At 42.9% G+C, this 16,994-nt stretch overlaps 39 non-coding genes and 4 pseudogenes across 39 annotated transcripts; all 43 read left to right on the top strand.

The window, feature by feature from the left end:
• The first annotated feature begins 79 nt into the window (after window positions 1-79).
• LOC141353671 (5S ribosomal RNA) lies at window positions 80-198 on the top strand (annotated as a pseudogene).
• A 141-nt stretch (window positions 199-339) lies between these two features.
• On the top strand, window positions 340-458 carry LOC129418759 (5S ribosomal RNA). Its single transcript, XR_008636233.1, has one exon. It is a non-coding gene; the product is annotated as a 5S ribosomal RNA (ribosomal RNA).
• Window positions 459-599: 141 nt separating this feature from the next.
• On the top strand, window positions 600-718 carry LOC141354095 (5S ribosomal RNA; annotated as a pseudogene).
• A 129-nt stretch (window positions 719-847) lies between these two features.
• LOC141356154 (5S ribosomal RNA) lies at window positions 848-966 on the top strand. The gene has a single exon (XR_012362595.1). It is a non-coding gene; the product is annotated as a 5S ribosomal RNA (ribosomal RNA).
• Window positions 967-1,099: 133 nt separating this feature from the next.
• On the top strand, window positions 1,100-1,218 carry LOC141356153 (5S ribosomal RNA). The gene has a single exon (XR_012362593.1). It is a non-coding gene; the product is annotated as a 5S ribosomal RNA (ribosomal RNA).
• Window positions 1,219-1,359: 141 nt separating this feature from the next.
• LOC141356152 (5S ribosomal RNA) lies at window positions 1,360-1,478 on the top strand. Its single transcript, XR_012362592.1, has one exon. It is a non-coding gene; the product is annotated as a 5S ribosomal RNA (ribosomal RNA).
• Window positions 1,479-1,619: 141 nt separating this feature from the next.
• On the top strand, window positions 1,620-1,738 carry LOC141356150 (5S ribosomal RNA). Its single transcript, XR_012362590.1, has one exon. It is a non-coding gene; the product is annotated as a 5S ribosomal RNA (ribosomal RNA).
• Window positions 1,739-1,879: 141 nt separating this feature from the next.
• Window positions 1,880-1,998, top strand: LOC141356149 (5S ribosomal RNA). The gene has a single exon (XR_012362589.1). It is a non-coding gene; the product is annotated as a 5S ribosomal RNA (ribosomal RNA).
• Window positions 1,999-2,128: 130 nt separating this feature from the next.
• On the top strand, window positions 2,129-2,247 carry LOC141356148 (5S ribosomal RNA). The gene has a single exon (XR_012362588.1). It is a non-coding gene; the product is annotated as a 5S ribosomal RNA (ribosomal RNA).
• A 141-nt stretch (window positions 2,248-2,388) lies between these two features.
• On the top strand, window positions 2,389-2,507 carry LOC141356147 (5S ribosomal RNA). The gene has a single exon (XR_012362587.1). It is a non-coding gene; the product is annotated as a 5S ribosomal RNA (ribosomal RNA).
• A 141-nt stretch (window positions 2,508-2,648) lies between these two features.
• LOC129418712 (5S ribosomal RNA) lies at window positions 2,649-2,767 on the top strand. Its single transcript, XR_008636212.1, has one exon. It is a non-coding gene; the product is annotated as a 5S ribosomal RNA (ribosomal RNA).
• Window positions 2,768-2,896: 129 nt separating this feature from the next.
• Window positions 2,897-3,015, top strand: LOC141358011 (5S ribosomal RNA). The gene has a single exon (XR_012364500.1). It is a non-coding gene; the product is annotated as a 5S ribosomal RNA (ribosomal RNA).
• A 141-nt stretch (window positions 3,016-3,156) lies between these two features.
• On the top strand, window positions 3,157-3,275 carry LOC141356146 (5S ribosomal RNA). The gene has a single exon (XR_012362586.1). It is a non-coding gene; the product is annotated as a 5S ribosomal RNA (ribosomal RNA).
• Window positions 3,276-3,404: 129 nt separating this feature from the next.
• Window positions 3,405-3,523, top strand: LOC129418693 (5S ribosomal RNA). The gene has a single exon (XR_008636202.1). It is a non-coding gene; the product is annotated as a 5S ribosomal RNA (ribosomal RNA).
• Window positions 3,524-3,664: 141 nt separating this feature from the next.
• On the top strand, window positions 3,665-3,783 carry LOC129418688 (5S ribosomal RNA). The gene has a single exon (XR_008636201.1). It is a non-coding gene; the product is annotated as a 5S ribosomal RNA (ribosomal RNA).
• A 141-nt stretch (window positions 3,784-3,924) lies between these two features.
• On the top strand, window positions 3,925-4,043 carry LOC141356144 (5S ribosomal RNA). The gene has a single exon (XR_012362585.1). It is a non-coding gene; the product is annotated as a 5S ribosomal RNA (ribosomal RNA).
• Window positions 4,044-4,165: 122 nt separating this feature from the next.
• LOC141356143 (5S ribosomal RNA) lies at window positions 4,166-4,284 on the top strand. Its single transcript, XR_012362584.1, has one exon. It is a non-coding gene; the product is annotated as a 5S ribosomal RNA (ribosomal RNA).
• A 141-nt stretch (window positions 4,285-4,425) lies between these two features.
• Window positions 4,426-4,544, top strand: LOC141357651 (5S ribosomal RNA). The gene has a single exon (XR_012364138.1). It is a non-coding gene; the product is annotated as a 5S ribosomal RNA (ribosomal RNA).
• A 129-nt stretch (window positions 4,545-4,673) lies between these two features.
• On the top strand, window positions 4,674-4,792 carry LOC141356142 (5S ribosomal RNA). The gene has a single exon (XR_012362582.1). It is a non-coding gene; the product is annotated as a 5S ribosomal RNA (ribosomal RNA).
• Window positions 4,793-4,933: 141 nt separating this feature from the next.
• LOC129418664 (5S ribosomal RNA) lies at window positions 4,934-5,052 on the top strand. The gene has a single exon (XR_008636195.1). It is a non-coding gene; the product is annotated as a 5S ribosomal RNA (ribosomal RNA).
• Window positions 5,053-5,193: 141 nt separating this feature from the next.
• On the top strand, window positions 5,194-5,312 carry LOC141356141 (5S ribosomal RNA). The gene has a single exon (XR_012362581.1). It is a non-coding gene; the product is annotated as a 5S ribosomal RNA (ribosomal RNA).
• Window positions 5,313-5,453: 141 nt separating this feature from the next.
• Window positions 5,454-5,572, top strand: LOC129418655 (5S ribosomal RNA). The gene has a single exon (XR_008636193.1). It is a non-coding gene; the product is annotated as a 5S ribosomal RNA (ribosomal RNA).
• A 133-nt stretch (window positions 5,573-5,705) lies between these two features.
• LOC141356140 (5S ribosomal RNA) lies at window positions 5,706-5,824 on the top strand. Its single transcript, XR_012362580.1, has one exon. It is a non-coding gene; the product is annotated as a 5S ribosomal RNA (ribosomal RNA).
• A 135-nt stretch (window positions 5,825-5,959) lies between these two features.
• On the top strand, window positions 5,960-6,078 carry LOC129418647 (5S ribosomal RNA). Its single transcript, XR_008636190.2, has one exon. It is a non-coding gene; the product is annotated as a 5S ribosomal RNA (ribosomal RNA).
• Window positions 6,079-6,213: 135 nt separating this feature from the next.
• On the top strand, window positions 6,214-6,332 carry LOC129418644 (5S ribosomal RNA). The gene has a single exon (XR_008636187.1). It is a non-coding gene; the product is annotated as a 5S ribosomal RNA (ribosomal RNA).
• Window positions 6,333-6,473: 141 nt separating this feature from the next.
• On the top strand, window positions 6,474-6,592 carry LOC141357347 (5S ribosomal RNA). Its single transcript, XR_012363834.1, has one exon. It is a non-coding gene; the product is annotated as a 5S ribosomal RNA (ribosomal RNA).
• A 141-nt stretch (window positions 6,593-6,733) lies between these two features.
• Window positions 6,734-6,852, top strand: LOC129418633 (5S ribosomal RNA). The gene has a single exon (XR_008636185.1). It is a non-coding gene; the product is annotated as a 5S ribosomal RNA (ribosomal RNA).
• A 141-nt stretch (window positions 6,853-6,993) lies between these two features.
• Window positions 6,994-7,113, top strand: LOC129418628 (5S ribosomal RNA; annotated as a pseudogene).
• Window positions 7,114-7,242: 129 nt separating this feature from the next.
• Window positions 7,243-7,361, top strand: LOC129418621 (5S ribosomal RNA). The gene has a single exon (XR_008636178.2). It is a non-coding gene; the product is annotated as a 5S ribosomal RNA (ribosomal RNA).
• A 141-nt stretch (window positions 7,362-7,502) lies between these two features.
• Window positions 7,503-7,621, top strand: LOC141358515 (5S ribosomal RNA). The gene has a single exon (XR_012365011.1). It is a non-coding gene; the product is annotated as a 5S ribosomal RNA (ribosomal RNA).
• Window positions 7,622-7,762: 141 nt separating this feature from the next.
• LOC129418611 (5S ribosomal RNA) lies at window positions 7,763-7,881 on the top strand (annotated as a pseudogene).
• Window positions 7,882-13,922: 6,041 nt separating this feature from the next.
• LOC141356139 (5S ribosomal RNA) lies at window positions 13,923-14,041 on the top strand. Its single transcript, XR_012362579.1, has one exon. It is a non-coding gene; the product is annotated as a 5S ribosomal RNA (ribosomal RNA).
• Window positions 14,042-14,171: 130 nt separating this feature from the next.
• Window positions 14,172-14,290, top strand: LOC141356138 (5S ribosomal RNA). Its single transcript, XR_012362578.1, has one exon. It is a non-coding gene; the product is annotated as a 5S ribosomal RNA (ribosomal RNA).
• A 141-nt stretch (window positions 14,291-14,431) lies between these two features.
• Window positions 14,432-14,550, top strand: LOC141356137 (5S ribosomal RNA). Its single transcript, XR_012362577.1, has one exon. It is a non-coding gene; the product is annotated as a 5S ribosomal RNA (ribosomal RNA).
• A 141-nt stretch (window positions 14,551-14,691) lies between these two features.
• Window positions 14,692-14,810, top strand: LOC141356134 (5S ribosomal RNA). The gene has a single exon (XR_012362575.1). It is a non-coding gene; the product is annotated as a 5S ribosomal RNA (ribosomal RNA).
• A 141-nt stretch (window positions 14,811-14,951) lies between these two features.
• Window positions 14,952-15,070, top strand: LOC141358610 (5S ribosomal RNA). The gene has a single exon (XR_012365107.1). It is a non-coding gene; the product is annotated as a 5S ribosomal RNA (ribosomal RNA).
• Window positions 15,071-15,199: 129 nt separating this feature from the next.
• LOC141356133 (5S ribosomal RNA) lies at window positions 15,200-15,318 on the top strand. Its single transcript, XR_012362574.1, has one exon. It is a non-coding gene; the product is annotated as a 5S ribosomal RNA (ribosomal RNA).
• Window positions 15,319-15,459: 141 nt separating this feature from the next.
• LOC141356132 (5S ribosomal RNA) lies at window positions 15,460-15,578 on the top strand. The gene has a single exon (XR_012362573.1). It is a non-coding gene; the product is annotated as a 5S ribosomal RNA (ribosomal RNA).
• Window positions 15,579-15,719: 141 nt separating this feature from the next.
• On the top strand, window positions 15,720-15,838 carry LOC141356131 (5S ribosomal RNA). The gene has a single exon (XR_012362572.1). It is a non-coding gene; the product is annotated as a 5S ribosomal RNA (ribosomal RNA).
• A 130-nt stretch (window positions 15,839-15,968) lies between these two features.
• LOC141356130 (5S ribosomal RNA) lies at window positions 15,969-16,087 on the top strand. The gene has a single exon (XR_012362571.1). It is a non-coding gene; the product is annotated as a 5S ribosomal RNA (ribosomal RNA).
• A 141-nt stretch (window positions 16,088-16,228) lies between these two features.
• Window positions 16,229-16,347, top strand: LOC141357786 (5S ribosomal RNA). Its single transcript, XR_012364273.1, has one exon. It is a non-coding gene; the product is annotated as a 5S ribosomal RNA (ribosomal RNA).
• Window positions 16,348-16,488: 141 nt separating this feature from the next.
• On the top strand, window positions 16,489-16,607 carry LOC141356957 (5S ribosomal RNA). Its single transcript, XR_012363429.1, has one exon. It is a non-coding gene; the product is annotated as a 5S ribosomal RNA (ribosomal RNA).
• Window positions 16,608-16,748: 141 nt separating this feature from the next.
• On the top strand, window positions 16,749-16,867 carry LOC141356129 (5S ribosomal RNA). Its single transcript, XR_012362570.1, has one exon. It is a non-coding gene; the product is annotated as a 5S ribosomal RNA (ribosomal RNA).
• The last annotated feature ends 127 nt before the right edge of the window (window positions 16,868-16,994 follow it).

Below are 16,994 nucleotides of genomic sequence, written 5' to 3'. Positions count from 1 at the left end.
ATCCTTTCTGTAAGCGTTCGCCGATGGCATGGCGTTGCCACATTAGTCTTGAAGTGGCTCTCGAATCGAGTCAGCGCTCGCTTACGGCCACACCACCCTGAGCACGCCCGCTCTCGTCTGATCTCGGAAGCCAAGCAGGGTCGGGCCTGGTTAGTACTTGGATGGGAGACCGCCTGGGAATACCAGGTGCTCTAAGCATTTAATTCTTTATTTAATTAATTATTTAATTATTTATTCATATAATTTTTTTCCAGAAATGCATCCTTTCTGTAAGCGTTCGCCGATGGCATGGCGTTGCCACATTAGTCTTGAAGTGGCTCTCGAATCGAGTCAGCGCTCGCTTACGGCCACACCACCCTGAGCACGCCCGCTCTCGTCTGATCTCGGAAGCCAAGCAGGGTCGGGCCTGGTTAGTACTTGGATGGGAGACCGCCTGGGAATACCAGGTGCTGTAAGCATTTAATTCTTTATTTAATTAATTATTTAATTATTTATTCATATAATTTTTTTCCAGAAATGCATCCTTTCTGTAAGCGTTCGCCGATGGCATGGCGTTGCCACATTAGTCTTGAAGTGGCTCTCGAATCGAGTCAGCGCTCGCTTACGGCCACGCCACCCTGAGCACGCCCGCTCTCGTCTGATCTCGGAAGCCAAGCAGGGTCGAGCCTGTTTAGTACTTGGATGGGAGACCGCCTGGGAATACCAGGTGCTGTAAGCATTTAATTAATTATTTAATTATTTATTCATATAATTTTTTTCCAGAAATGCATCCTTTCTGTAAGCGTTCGCTGATGGCATGGCGTTGCCACATTAGTCTTGAAGTGGCTCTCGAATCGAGTCAGCGCTCGCTTACGGCCACACCACCCTGAGCACGCCCGCTCTCGTCTGATCTCGGAAGCCAAGCAGGGTCGGGCCTGGTTAGTACTTGGATGGGAGACCGCCTGGGAATACCAGGTGCTGTAAGCATTTAATTCTTTATTTAATTAATTATTTATTCATATAATTTTTTTCCAGAAATGCATCCTTTCTGTAAGCGTTCGCCGATGGCATGGCGTTGCCACATTAGTCTTGAAGTGGCTCTCGAATCGAGTCAGCGCTCGCTTACGGCCACACCACCCTGAGCACGCCCGCTCTCGTCTGATCTCGGAAGCCAAGCAGGGTCGGGCCTGGTTAGTACTTGGATGGGAGACCGCCTGGGAATACCAGGTGCTGTAAGCATTTAATTCTTTATTTAATTAATTATTTAATTATTTATTCATATAATTTTTTTCCAGAAATGCATCCTTTCTGTAAGCGTTCGCCGATGGCATGGCGTTGCCACATTAGTCTTGAAGTGGCTCTCGAATCGAGTCAGCGCTCGCTTACGGCCACACCACCCTGAGCACGCCCGCTCTCGTCTGATCTCGGAAGCCAAGCAGGGTCGGGCCTGGTTAGTACTTGGATGGGAGACCGCCTGGGAATACCAGGTGCTGTAAGCATTTAATTCTTTATTTAATTAATTATTTAATTATTTATTCATATAATTTTTTTCCAGAAATGCATCCTTTCTGTAAGCGTTCGCCGATGGCATGGCGTTGCCACATTAGTCTTGAAGTGGCTCTCGAATCGAGTCAGCGCTCGCTTACGGCCACACCACCCTGAGCACGCCCGCTCTCGTCTGATCTCGGAAGCCAAGCAGGGTCGGGCCTGGTTAGTACTTGGATGGGAGACCGCCTGGGAATACCAGGTGCTGTAAGCATTAAATTCTTTATTTAATTAATTATTTAATTATTTATTCATATAATTTTTTTCCAGAAATGCATCCTTTCTGTAAGCGTTCGCCGATGGCATGGTGTTGCCACATTAGTCTTGAAGTGGCTCTCGAATCGAGTCAGCGCTCGCTTACGGCCACACCACCCTGAGCACGCCCGCTCTCGTCTGATCTCGGAAGCCAAGCAGGGTCGGGCCTGGTTAGTACTTGGATGGGAGACCGCCTGGGAATACCAGGTGCTGTAAGCATTTAATTAAATTATTTATTTATTTATTCATATAATTTTTTTCCAGAAATGCATCCTTTCTGTAAGCGTTCGCCGATGGCATGGCGTTGCCACATTAGTCTTGAAGTGGCTCTCGAATCGAGTCAGCGCTCGCTTACGGCCACACCACCCTGAGCACGCCCGCTCTCGTCTGATCTCGGAAGCCAAGCAGGGTCGGGCCTGGTTAGTACTTGGATGGGAGACCGCCTGGGAATACCAGGTGCTGTAAGCATTTAATTCTTTATTTAATTAATTATTTAATTATTTATTCATATAATTTTTTTCCAGAAATGCATCCTTTCTGTAAGCGTTCGCCGATGGCATGGCGTTGCCACATTAGTCTTGAAGTGGCTCTCGAATCGAGTCAGCGCTCGCTTACGGCCACACCACCCTGAGCACGCCCGCTCTCGTCTGATCTCGGAAGCCAAGCAGGGTCGGGCCTGGTTAGTACTTGGATGGGAGACCGCCTGGGAATACCAGGTGCTGTAAGCATTTAATTCTTTATTTAATTAATTATTTAATTATTTATTCATATAATTTTTTTCCAGAAATGCATCCTTTCTGTAAGCGTTCGCCGATGGCATGGCGTTGCCACATTAGTCTTGAAGTGGCTCTCGAATCGAGTCAGCGCTCGCTTACGGCCACACCACCCTGAGCACGCCCGCTCTCGTCTGATCTCGGAAGCCAAGCAGGGTCGGGCCTGGTTAGTACTTGGATGGGAGACCGCCTGGGAATACCAGGTGCTGTAAGCATTTAATTAATTATTTAATTATTTATTCATATAATTTTTTTCCAGAAATGCATCCTTTCTGTAAGCGTTCGCCGATGGCATGGCGTTGCCACATTAGTCTTGAAGTGGCTCTCGAATCGAGTCAGCGCTCGCTTACGGCCACACCACCCTGAGCACGCCCGCTCTCGTCTGATCTCGGAAGCCAAGCAGGGTCGGGCCTGGTTAGTACTTGGATGGGAGACCGCCTGGGAATACCAGGTGCTGTAAACATTAAATTCTTTATTTAATTAATTATTTAATTATTTATTCATATAATTTTTTTCCAGAAATGCATCCTTTCTGTAAGCGTTCGCCGATGGCATGGCGTTGCCACATTAGTCTTGAAGTGGCTCTCGAATCGAGTCAGCGCTCGCTTACGGCCACACCACCCTGAGCACGCCCGCTCTCGTCTGATCTCGGAAGCCAAGCAGGGTCGGGCCTGGTTAGTACTTGGATGGGAGACCGCCTGGGAATACCAGGTGCTGTAAGCATTTAATTAATTATTTATTTATTTATTCATATAATTTTTTTCCAGAAATGCATCCTTTCTGTAAGCGTTCGCCGATGGCATGGCGTTGCCACATTAGTCTTGAAGTGGCTCTCGAATCGAGTCAGCGCTCGCTTACGGCCACACCACCCTGAGCACGCCCGCTCTCGTCTGATCTCGGAAGCCAAGCAGGGTCGGGCCTGGTTAGTACTTGGATGGGAGACCGCCTGGGAATACCAGGTGCTGTAAGCATTTAATTCTTTATTTAATTAATTATTTAATTATTTATTCATATAATTTTTTTCCAGAAATGCATCCTTTCTGTAAGCGTTCGCCGATGGCATGGCGTTGCCACATTAGTCTTGAAGTGGCTCTCGAATCGAGTCAGCGCTCGCTTACGGCCACACCACCCTGAGCACGCCCGCTCTCGTCTGATCTCGGAAGCCAAGCAGGGTCGGGCCTGGTTAGTACTTGGATGGGAGACCGCCTGGGAATACCAGGTGCTGTAAGCATTTAATTCTTTATTTAATTAATTATTTAATTATTTATTCATATAATTTTTTTCCAGAAATGCATCCTTTCTGTAAGCGTTCGCCGATGGCATGGCGTTGCCACATTAGTCTTGAAGTGGCTCTCGAATCGAGTCAGCGCTCGCTTACGGCCACACCACCCTGAGCACGCCCGCTCTCGTCTGATCTCGGAAGCCAAGCAGGGTCGGGCCTGGTTAGTACTTGGATGGGAGACCGCCTGGGAATACCAGGTGCTGTAAGCATTTAATTCTTTATTTAATTAATTATTTAATTATTTATTCATATAATTTTTTTCCAGAAATGCATCCTTTCTGTAAGCGTTCGCCGATGGCATGGCGTTGCCACATTAGTCTACTCAGCGCTCGCTTACGGCCACACCACCCTGAGCACGCCCGCTCTCGTCTGATCTCGGAAGCCAAGCAGGGTCGGGCCTGGTTAGTACTTGGATGGGAGACCGCCTGGGAATACCAGGTGCTGTAAGCATTTAATTCTTTATTTAATTAATTATTTAATTATTTATTCATATAATTTTTTTCCAGAAATGCATCCTTTCTGTAAGCGTTCGCCGATGGCATGGCGTTGCCACATTAGTCTTGAAGTGGCTCTCGAATCGAGTCAGCGCTCGCTTACGGCCACACCACCCTGAGCACGCCCGCTCTCGTCTGATCTCGGAAGCCAAGCAGGGTCGGGCCTGTTTAGTACTTGGATGGGAGACCGCCTGGGAATACCAGGTGCTGTAAGCATTTAATTAATTATTTAATTATTTATTCATATAATTTTTTTCCAGAAATGCATCCTTTCTGTAAGCGTTCGCCGATGGCATGGCGTTGCCACATTAGTCTTGAAGTGGCTCTCGAATCGAGTCAGCGCTCGCTTACGGCCACACCACCCTGAGCACGCCCGCTCTCGTCTGATCTCGGAAGCCAAGCAGGGTCGGGCCTGGTTAGTACTTGGATGGGAGACCGCCTGGGAATACCAGGTGCTGTAAGCATTTAATTCTTTATTTAATTAATTATTTAATTATTTATTCATATAATTTTTTTCCAGAAATGCATCCTTTCTGTAAGCGTTCGCCGATGGCATGGCGTTGCCACATTAGTCTTGAAGTGGCTCTCGAATCGAGTCAGCGCTCGCTTACGGCCACACCACCCTGAGCACGCCCGCTCTCGTCTGATCTCGGAAGCCAAGCAGGGTCGGGCCTGGTTAGTACTTGGATGGGAGACCGCCTGGGAATACCAGGTGCTGTAAGCATTTAATTCTTTATTTAATTAATTATTTAATTATTTATTCATATAATTTTTTTCCAGAAATGCATCCTTTCTGTAAGCGTTCGCCGATGGCATGGCGTTGCCACATTAGTCTTGAAGTGGCTCTCGAATCGAGTCAGCGCTCGCTTACGGCCACACCACCCTGAGCACGCCCGCTCTCGTCTGATCTCGGAAGCCAAGCAGGGTCGGGCCTGGTTAGTACTTGGATGGGAGACCGCCTGGGAATACCAGGTGCTGTAAGCATTTAATTCTTTATTTAATTAATTATTTAATTATTTATTCATATAATTTTTTTCCAGAAATGCATCCTTTCTGTAAGCGTTCGCCGATGGCATGGCGTTGCCACATTAGTCTTGAAGTGGCTCTCGAATCGAGTCAGCGCTCGCTTACGGCCACACCACCCTGAGCACGCCCGCTCTCGTCTGATCTCGGAAGCCAAGCAGGGTCGGGCCTGGTTAGTACTTGGATGGGAGACCGCCTGGGAATACCAGGTGCTGTAAGCATTTAATTCTTTATTTAATTAATTATTTATTCATATAATTTTTTTCCAGAAATGCATCCTTTCTGTAAGCGTTCGCCGATGGCATGGCGTTGCCACATTAGTCTTGAAGTGGCTCTCGAATCGAGTCAGCGCTCGCTTACGGCCACACCACCCTGAGCACGCCCGCTCTCGTCTGATCTCGGAAGCCAAGCAGGGTCGGGCCTGGTTAGTACTTGGATGGGAGACCGCCTGGGAATACCAGGTGCTGTAAGCATTTAATTCTTTATTTAATTAATTATTTAATTATTTATTCATATAATTTTTTTCCAGAAATGCATCCTTTCTGTAAGCGTTCGCCGATGGCATGGCGTTGCCACATTGAAGTGGCTCTCGAATCGAGTCAGCGCTCGCTTACGGCCACACCACCCTGAGCACGCCCGCTCTCGTCTGATCTCGGAAGCCAAGCAGGGTCGGGCCTGGTTAGTACTTGGATGGGTGACCGCCTGGGAATACCAGGTGCTGTAAGCATTTAATTCTTTATTTAATTAATTATTTAATTATTTATTCATATAATTTTTTTCCAGAAATGCATCCTTTCTGTAAGCGTTCGCCGATGGCATGGCGTTGCCACATTGAAGTGGCTCTCGAATCGAGTCAGCACTCGCTTACGGCCACACCACCCTGAGCACGCCCGCTCTCGTCTGATCTCGGAAGCCAAGCAGGGTCGGGCCTGGTTAGTACTTGGATGGGAGACCGCCTGGGAATACCAGGTGCTGTAAGCATTTAATTCTTTATTTAATTAATTATTTAATTATTTATTCATATAATTTTGTTCCAGAAATGCATCCTTTCTGTAAGCGTTCGCCGATGGCATGGCGTTGCCACATTAGTCTTGAAGTGGCTCTCGAATCGAGTCCGCGCTCGCTTACGGCCACACCACCTTGAGCACGCCCGCTCTCGTCTGATCTCGGAAGCCAAGCAGGGTCGGGCCTGGTTAGTACTTGGATGGGAGACCGCCTGGGAATACCAGGTGCTGTAAGCATTTAATTCTTAATTTAATTAATTATTTAATTATTTATTCATATAATTTTTTTCCAGAAATGCATCCTTTCTGTAAGCGTTCGCCGATGGCATGGCGTTGCCACATTAGTCTTGAAGTGGCTCTCGAATCGAGTCAGCGCTTGCTTACGGCCACACCACCCTGAGCACGCCCGCTCTCGTCTGATCTCGGAAGCCAAGCAGGGTCGGGCCTGGTTAGTACTTGGATGGGAGACCGCCTGGGAATACCAGGTGCTGTAAGCATTTAATTCTTTATTTAATTAATTATTTAATTATTTATTCATATAATTTTTTTCCAGAAATGCATCCTTTCTGTAAGCGTTCGCCGATGGCATGGCGTTGCCACATTAGTCTTGAAGTGGCTCTCGAATCGAGTCAGCGCTCGCTTACGGCCACACCACCCTGAGCACGCCCGCTCTCGTCTGATCTCGGAAGCCAAGCAGGGTCGGGCCTGGTTAGTACTTGGAATGGGAGACCACTTGGGAATACCAGTTGCTGTAAGCATTTAATTAATTATTTAATTATTTATTCATATAATTTTTTTCCAGAAATGCATCCTTTCTGTAAGCGTTCGCCCATGGCATGGCGTTGCCACATTAGTCTTGAAGTGGCTCTCGAATCGAGTCAGCGCTCGCTTACGGCCACACCACCCTGAGCACGCCCGCTCTCGTCTGATCTCGGAAGCCACGCAGGGTCGGGCCTGGTTAGTACTTGGATGGGAGACCGCCTGGGAATACCAGGTGCTGTAAGCATTTAATTCTTTATTTAATTAATTATTTAATTATTTATTCATATAATTTTTTTCCAGAAATGCATCCTTTCTGTAAGCGTTCGCCGATGGCATGGCGTTGCCACATTAGTCTTGAAGTGGCTCTCGAATCGAGTCAGCGCTCGCTTACGGCCACACCACCCTGAGCACGCCCGCTCTCGTCTGATCTCGGAAGCCAAGCAGGGTCGGGCCTGGTTAGTACTTGGATGGGAGACCGCCTGGGAATACCAGGTGATGTAAGCATTTAATTCTTTATTTATTTAATTATTTAATTATTTATTCATATAATTTTTTTCCAGAAATGCATCCTTTCTGTAAGCGTTCGCCGATGGCATGGCGTTGCCACATTAGTCTTGAAGTGGCTCTCGAATCGAGTCAGCGCTCGCTTACGGCTACCCCACCCTGAGCACGCCCGCTCTTGTCTGATCTCGGAAGCCAAGCAGGGTCGGGCCTGGTTAGTACTTGGATGGGAGACCGCCTGGGAATAGCAGGTGCTGTAAGCATTTCATTCTTTATTTAATTAATTATTTATTATTTATTCATATAATTTTTTTCCAGAAATGCATCCTTTCTGTAAGCGTTCGCCGATGGCATGGCGTTGCCACATTGAAGTGGCTCTCGAATTACGTCAACGCTCGCTTACGGCCACACCACCCTGAGCACTAGCGCTAGTTGGTACGTTCCAGGAAGTGTTTGGCTGCAGTAGGTGAGGAAGGCTCACCAAACTTTCAGATTTCTTTTGATTTTGTTTGTTTAAATCAGTGTTTATTTTGAATAGTTTTCTTTCATTTTGTTTGTTTAAATCCCTCCTGGCAGCATACGCTGTTCGGGGGGAGTTTAAGTTTGGCACATACGCTTTTTGTTTTGTTTGGTGAAAATGGACAGACACATGGAATCAACCTCGGAAATGGCAGGAGAGACATGAATGGCAAATGAAAATGGAACGGATGAACAACAACGAGATGGCAATGAAAGAGACAAAGAACAAAGAAGGTACAATTCACGAAAGGAATACTTAATAGAAGCTACGATAACAGTGGATACTACAAATGTGAATGCAAGAGCGGAGGACATTATTACGGCAGTATCGGAGAAAATTGGAAAAGGGAAAATCCTGGCGGTAAGACCCAAACATAACAACGAATATGAGCTGACTCTAGAAAATGTGGATGATGTTGAATTGCTGGAATATGGAATAAGGATAAAAGAAGTGGAATGCGAAGTGAAGAGACTCCAAAACAGAGACTATGTCGTCTCGTTTATGCACCTGCCCGCCTACATAGACGATCACGATATTATAAATAAACTTGAAGGGTGGGGAGTTACCCCTTTGTCTAAATTAAAAAGACGTTTGTATCCAGGCACGACCATTGAAGATGGCACACGGTTCATTAAATCTCGCTTCCCTAAAGATGTTGCATCTCTTCCGTATAGCACAAAGTTTGAAACGGCTGAAGGCCTGCAGTTCTTCAGGGTGATGCACAGCCATCAGGTAAAACTCTGTCGGCTGTGCATGTGCCCAGATCACATCATGAAAGACTGCCCTATGTTTAAGTGCTACAAATGCGAGGAGAGAGGACATTTTGCAAGAGAGTGCAAGGCGGTTAAGTGCCCGGACTGTGACAATTTTTTAAACTTGTGTGAATGCTGGTTTGGCAACGATGAGACTCATGTGGGCGGGAAGGTGCATGAACAAGACAACGTGGTAGAAAAACAACAGAACGACACGAGAGAGGCGGAAGACGGCAGACCTGTAATTGAAGTTGACAATGCCGAACAAATGGAACAACAAGAGAAAGTACAACAGGACATAGAGGATAAAACACAGAGCACTACAGATGAAATGGCAGAGGAAGAAATGAACGAATTAGCTAAAAGACAAGGTAAAGTACAAAACGAGGATTCTAAAGAACAGACGGAACAAACTGAACAACTTAAACAGGAGGAAGGAACATGTACACCACTTGACACTTCTGTCACCATGGAAGATGAGATGGAACAAGATGAATTAGATCAAGATGAGGATTTTAACAAGGATGTCAACGCAATGTCTGAAGGAAAACCGAAAGTGGAGAGAAGAAGACGAAAAATTAAGGTAAAGCCATGTTTGGAAGGAATAAGGAAAAAAACAACTAACAAAGACTTAATAAAAGATAAATATGTACTGCTAAAAGACTTGGATGGTATGAGCTAAAGAAATTGACTCAATGAGTGTTTTTATTTATTTATTTTTTATGGTTTTAAGTTTGGTTACTTTTAATGCCAGAGGACTTTCGGACTTTAACAAATTTGAAAAAGTGAAAGAAATGTTCAAGAATGAAGACGTGATTGTATTGCAAGAAACAAATTGGAAAGAAAAGCACATATGTGAAATAAGGAAAAGATGGAACGGTGAGATTTTATACAATAATGATGATACGAGGTTTGGCAGAGGAGTGGCTTTTTTAATAAGAGAAAATGTGAAAACTGTATGCAAGGTTATCTATAAAGATGATATTGGGAAATGTTTAGCAGTAGAAATGGAATATGAAGGCAAAAAACTGGTTGTGATAAATGTACATGCACCTACGGAGGAAAAAGAAAAGAGAGATTATTTTAATGATTTAAGGTCACTTTTAAAAAACCAACAGAATGTCTTGTTAATGGGGGATTTTAATACTGTGTTAAGTAAATTAGATATGGCAGATGGAATGGTTTTTAGAAATGATATGGGAAGGAGAGAGTTAAAATCAATAATGGAAAACAATAACTTGGTGGATGTTTGGAGAGAAAGGAATGAAAGAAGGCAATACTCAAGAAGACAAAGGGTGGGGAATTTCATGTGTCAAACAAGAATCGATTTTATTTTGTGTAACAGGAATTTAGAAGTTTTTATTGATAACGTGAGATACGATGAAACAAGCTTATGTGATCACAAGCCGTTATATATGCAGATTGACTGGAGTACGTTAAAGAGAGGTCCAGGCGTGTGGGTTTTAAATGCTGAGGTTTTAAAAAGCAAAGGGTATGTTTTAGATATAAAGACGCTAATTGAAAAAGAAAAAGGAAATGCAATGTATATGGAAGATAAAAGATTGTGGTGGGAAAATGTGAAATATTTAGTTAAAATTCATACAATAAAATTGTGCAGATTAATTGAGAAATGTAAGAAATACAATGGACAGGAAATAAGAGAAAATTTAGAAAAAGAGATAAATCAGGGTAATAAGGACATGTTAAAGATAAAAGAATTGGAAAATAAACTTAAAGAAATGGAAGAAAAGAAATATGAAGGTGCAAGATTAAGGAGTAAAGCTCAGTTTCTTGTTGAAGGTGAAAAATGTACAAAATTTTTCTTTGACCTAGAAAGAAGAAAAGGGAAGTCTGAAATTATAAAAGTAGTGAAAAAGGAGAATGGAGAAGAAGTAAAGAGTAATGAAGGAATTTTAATAGAAATGAAAAGGTATTATGAAAAATTGTTTACAACTGAGGGAGTGCAGGATGAAAAAGAAGAAATGTTAGAGAAGATAACAACTAAAATAGACAAGGAAGATATGAAGGATTGTGACAAAGAGATAAGTGAAGAGGAAATTGAAAGAGCGATAAATGAATTAAACAAAAACAAAAGTCCTGGAATTGATGGGTTGGGGAGTGAGTTTTATATGGTTTTTAGGGATATGTTAACCAGTATTTTAAAGGAAGTGTATGATGAGATCTTTAATAAGGGGCAGATGAATCTAAGAATGGGAATGGGTTTGATGAAAACAATATATAAGAAAAAAGGAGAGAAAACTGAACTAAAGAATTATAGGCCGCTTACGATGTTAAATACCGATTTGAAAATTTTATCAAAAATTTTAGCAAACAGACTGAAAGAAGTGATGCCGAGAATAATAAAGACAAATCAAGCATATGGGGTCAAAGGGAAAGACATAGCTGATACGACCCTAAGCATTAAAGATACAATTGGATACATGAAGGAGAGAAAAATGGAGGGATATGTTATAAGTTTAGATTTTGAAAAGGCTTTCGACAGGGTGGAACATGAATTTTTATTTGGGATTTTAAACCGTTTTGGATTTGGAGAAAATTTTATAAAGTGGGTGAAAATTTTATATAATGGACCGGTAACTAGAATTAAATGTAATGGGTTTTTAACGGAATGTTTTACACTAACAAGATCCATAAGACAAGGGTGTCCCATGTCAGCACTATTATATTCTTTAGTCGCGGAACCCTTGGGGTTGGCTATGAGGAAAGAAAAGGGAATAAAAGGTATTCACATAGAAGGGAATGTGGAAGGAGAAGCAATATTTCAGTATGCGGATGACACTACGCTTATTTTGAAAGACAGGGAGGGAGTTAAATGTGCAATGAAAATTGTACAACAATTTTGTAAAGCATCAGGAGGAAAAATTAACGAGGATAAAACTGTGTATATGAGATGTGGGAATGTGCAAGCTTTAACGAGTGATTTTGCTTTTAAAGAAGTGAATGAAATCAAGATTTTAGGAGTTTTAATGGGGGATGATGAAAGGAGAGCTAATGAAACAATGTGGGCAACTATTTTAGGAGATATTGAAAGAAGGTTACATTTTTGGAAATTGAGGACATTATGTCTTAAAGGGAAGGTTTTAATTTCGAATGTTTTAATGATGTCTAAGTTATGGTATGTCTTATATGTGTCATCTATGCCTCTGTGGATTGAAAAAAGATTAAAGAGATGTTTTTTAGACTTTATATGGGAAGGGAAACCCCCAAGAATAGCATATGACACATTGATTGGAGCTGTAGAGAAAGGTGGGATGGGCCTAATAGATGTAGCACAAAGAAAAAATAGTTTAAGGGTTAAAATGGTTAAAAAGTATCTGGATGATGGGAATGTAATGGTATGGAAAAAAACAATGCAATATTTTTTAAACAAATGTGGTAATTTTAATCTGGGAGAAGACATTTTATGGATGAAAACTAAAGCTTGGATGACGGAAAAGGTGCCGGATTTTTACAAGGAAATTATGAGTGCATGGGGGAAAGTTTTAACTTGTGTACAGTACATGCCTAGTGGAAGAGAGTGTATTTTAAACCAACCATTGTTTTTAAACAAGAACATTGTAAACCAAGGGAAAGAAGTGTTTTTTAAAAAGTGGTGGGATGTGGGAATTACAAAAGTGAGAGATGTTTTATATGAGTTTAAGGAGGGATTTTTACCTGTGCAGTACATTGTGGATACTATGGAGGAAGCAAAAGAAGAATATAGTAGACAAGAAATTGTAAATAAGTTTAAGATAATAAAAAGTGCAATACCTGATGATTGGATCAGGAAAATTGATAATAAAGAACAAGGGAAACAAGAGAAAGATGTGTATTTAATGTTGGGAGACAAAATAAGAGCTTTTAAGGAATGCACTGTGAAAATGTTGTATTGTTTTTTTAGAGATTGTATTTTTAAGAAACCTGTGGTGAATAAATACTGGTTACAGAAATACAAAGACTTGAAAGAAGAACATATATGGAGTAATATGAAGGGGAATTTTATTGAGTCAAAATTGGGGACCTTAGAATATTTAATTAGGCACAAGGCGATTTTTACTGATGTTTTATTGAACAAAATCGGGAGAGAGCAAAATGCAACTTGTAAAGTATGTAAAGAAGAAGATGAGGGTTTTTTACATGTGTTTTTATGTTGCAAGCAATTGGAAAACTTTAATGAAAAATGTATAGGTTTGCTTGAAAGGTTGAGAGGTGAACAAGATAATAAAGAAATGGATTGGAACAAGGTGATAATGCTGGGAGAAAACAAATCATGTGAAAACAGAAAAGCGATTAACCTGTTTGTCATGCTGATTAAAAGTGCTATATGGGAAAGAAGAATTGTTGCAAAAAAAGAAAATACTGTTATAGATGTTGAAATAGTGTTTAAAAGAAAAGTTGAGATGTACTTAAAGCATTTGCACTGTTATTTTAAGGAGCAAAACAGGTTGGAGGAGTTTTATAATGTTTTTACTAAGGATGTGGGTACAATATTTGAAGATTTTAATTGGAAAATGCCTGACGATTATGGTTGATCTGTATAATATTTTGAATATGTGAAAGAGACATTTTTAGTGTGAAAAAAAGATGTTGAACTTTCAAATGTTTTGAAATATTTTATAATGATGTTTTTATTTTATTTTTGGTGGGATTTAAGATTGTGCCTGCCAAAAGTCTTTTAAAGAAGTCTATTTGTTGTTAAAGCACTCTCACTGTGTTAAATGTAATGTCTAAGAATATATAGAAATTATGTAATTGTGTGAATATGATTGTTATAATAAAAAAAAAAAAAAAAAAGCACGCCCGCTCTCGTCTGATCTCGGAAGCCAAGCAGGGTCGGGCCTGGTTAGTACTTGGATGGGAGACCGCCTGGGAATACCAGGTGCTGTAAGCATTTAATTCTTTATTTAATTAATTATTTAATTATTTATTCATATAATTTTTTTCCAGAAATGCATCCTTTCTGTAAGCGTTCGCCGATGGCATGGCGTTGCCACATTAGTCTTGAAGTGGCTCTCGAATCGAGTCAGCGCTCGCTTACGGCCACACCACCCTGAGCACGCCCGCTCTCGTCTGATCTCGGAAGCCAAGCAGGGTCGGGCCTGGTTAGTACTTGGATGGGAGACCGCCTGGGAATACCAGGTGCTGTAAGCATTTAATTAATTATTTAATTATTTATTCATATAATTTTTTTCCCAGAAATGCATCCTTTCTGTAAGCGTTCGCCGATGGCATGGCGTTGCCACATTAGTCTTGAAGTGGCTCTCGAATCGAGTCAGCGCTCGCTTACGGCCACACCACCCTGAGCACGCCCGCTCTCGTCTGATCTCGGAAGCCAAGCAGGGTCGGGCCTGGTTAGTACTTGGATGGGAGACCGCCTGGGAATACCAGGTGCTGTAAGCATTCAATTCTTTATTTAATTAATTATTTAATTATTTATTCATATAATTTTTTTCCAGAAATGCATCCTTTCTGTAAGCGTTCGCCGATGGCATGGCGTTGCCACATTAGTCTTGAAGTGGCTCTCGAATCGAGTCAGCGCTCGCTTACGGCCACACCACCCTGAGCACGCCCGCTCTCGTCTGATCTCGGAAGCCAAGCAGGGTCGGGCCTGGTTAGTACTTGGATGGGAGACCGCCTGGGAATACCAGGTGCTGTAAGCATTTAATTCTTTATTTAATTAATTATTTAATTATTTATTCATATAATTTTTTTCCAGAAATGCATCCTTTCTGTAAGCGTTCGCCGATGGCATGGCGTTGCCACATTAGTCTTGAAGTGGCTCTCGAATCGAGTCAGCGCTCGCTTACGGCCACACCACCCTGAGCACGCCCGCTCTCGTCTGATCTCGGAAGCCAAGCAGGGTCGGGCCTGGTTAGTACTTGGATGGGAGACCGCCTGGGAATACCAGGTGCTGTAAGCATTAAATTCTTTTTTTAATTAATTATTTAATTATTTATTCATATAATTTTTTTCCAGAAATGCATCCTTTCTGTAAGCGTTCGCCGATGGCATGGCGTTGCCACATTAGTCTTGAAGTGGCTCTCGAATCGAGTCAGCGCTCGCTTACGGCCACACCACCCTGAGCACGCCCGCTCTGGTCTGATCTCGGAAGCCAAGCAGGGTCGGGCCTGGTTAGTACTTGGATGGGAGACCGCCTGGGAATACCAGGTGCTGTAAGCATTTAATTAATTATTTATTTATTTATTCATATAATTTTTTTCCAGAAATGCATCCTTTCTGTAAGCGTTCGCCGATGGCATGGCGTTGCCACATTAGTCTTGAAGTGGCTCTCGAATCGAGTCAGCGCTCGCTTACGGCCACACCACCCTGAGCACGCCCGCTCTCGTCTGATCTCGGAAGCCAAGCAGGGTCGGGCCTGGTTAGTACTTGGATGGGAGACCGCCTGGGAATACCAGGTGCTGTAAGCATTTAATTCTTTATTTAATTAATTATTTAATTATTTATTCATATAATTTTTTTCCAGAAATGCATCCTTTCTGTAAGCGTTCGCCGATGGCATGGCGTTGCCACATTAGTCTTGAAGTGGCTCTCGAATCGAGTCAGCGCTCGCTTACGGCCACACCACCCTGAGCACGCCCGCTCTCGTCTGATCTCGGAAGCCAAGCAGGGTCGGGCCTGGTTAGTACTTGGATGGGAGACCGCCTGGGAATACCAGGTGCTGTAAGCATTTAATTCTTTATTTAATTAATTATTTAATTATTTATTCATATAATTTTTTTCCAGAAATGCATCCTTTCTGTAAGCGTTCGCCGATGGCATGGCGTTGCCACATTAGTCTTGAAGTGGCTCTCGAATCGAGTCAGCGCTCGCTTACGGCCACACCACCCTGAGCACGCCCGCTCTCGTCTGATCTCGGAAGCCAAGCAGGGTCGGGCCTGGTTAGTACTTGGATGGGAGACCGCCTGGGAATACCAGGTGCTGTAAGCATTTAATTAATTATTTAATTATTTATTCATATAATTTTTTTCCCAGAAATGCATCCTTTCTGTAAGCGTTCGCCGATGGCATGGCGTTGCCACATTAGTCTTGAAGTGGCTCTCGAATCGAGTCAGCGCTCGCTTACGGCCACACCACCCTGAGCACGCCCGCTCTCGTCTGATCTCGGAAGCCAAGCAGGGTCGGGCCTGGTTAGTACTTGGATGGGAGACCGCCTGGGAATACCAGGTGCTGTAAGCATTCAATTCTTTATTTAATTAATTATTTAATTATTTATTCATATAATTTTTTTCCAGAAATGCATCCTTTCTGTAAGCGTTCGCCGATGGCATGGCGTTGCCACATTAGTCTTGAAGTGGCTCTCGAATCGAGTCAGCGCTCGCTTACGGCCACACCACCCTGAGCACGCCCGCTCTCGTCTGATCTCGGAAGCCAAGCAGGGTCGGGCCTGGTTAGTACTTGTATGGGAGACCGCCTGGGAATACCAGGTGCTGTAAGCATTTAATTCTTTATTTAATTAATTATTTAATTATTTATTCATATGATTTTTTTCCAGAAATGCATCCTTTCTGTAAGCGTTCGCCGATGGCATGGCGTTGCCACATTAGTCTTGAAGTGGCTCTCGAATCGAGTCAGCGCTCGCTTACGGCCACACCGCCCTGAGCACGCCCGCTCTCGTCTGATCTCGGAAGCCAAGCAGGGTCGGGCCTGGTTAGTACTTGGATGGGAGACCGCCTGGGAATACCAGGTGCTGTAAGCATTTAATTCTTTATTTAATTAATTATTTAATTATTTATTCATATAATTTTTTTCCAGAAATGCATCCTTTCTGTAAGCGTTCGCCGATGGCATGGCGTTGCCACATTAGTCTTGAAGTGGCTCTCGAATCGAGTCAGCGCTCGCTTACGGCCACACCACCCTGAGCACGCCCGCTCTCGTCTGATCTCGGAAGCCAAGCAGGGTCGGGCCTGGTTAGTACTTGGATGGGAGACCGCCTGGGAATACCAGGTGCTGTAAGCATTAAATTCTTTATTTAATTAATTATTTAATTATTTATTCATATAATTTTTTTCCAGAAATGCATCCTTTCTGTAAGCGTTCGCCGATGGCATGGCGTTGCCACATTAGTCTTGAAGTGGCTCTCGAA

This window comes from Misgurnus anguillicaudatus, chromosome 21 (assembly GCF_027580225.2).
Source record: "Misgurnus anguillicaudatus chromosome 21, ASM2758022v2, whole genome shotgun sequence".
In the NCBI taxonomy this organism is placed as follows: Eukaryota; Metazoa; Chordata; class Actinopteri; order Cypriniformes; family Cobitidae; genus Misgurnus; species Misgurnus anguillicaudatus.
This window is presented reverse-complemented; position numbering and strand designations above follow the sequence as displayed.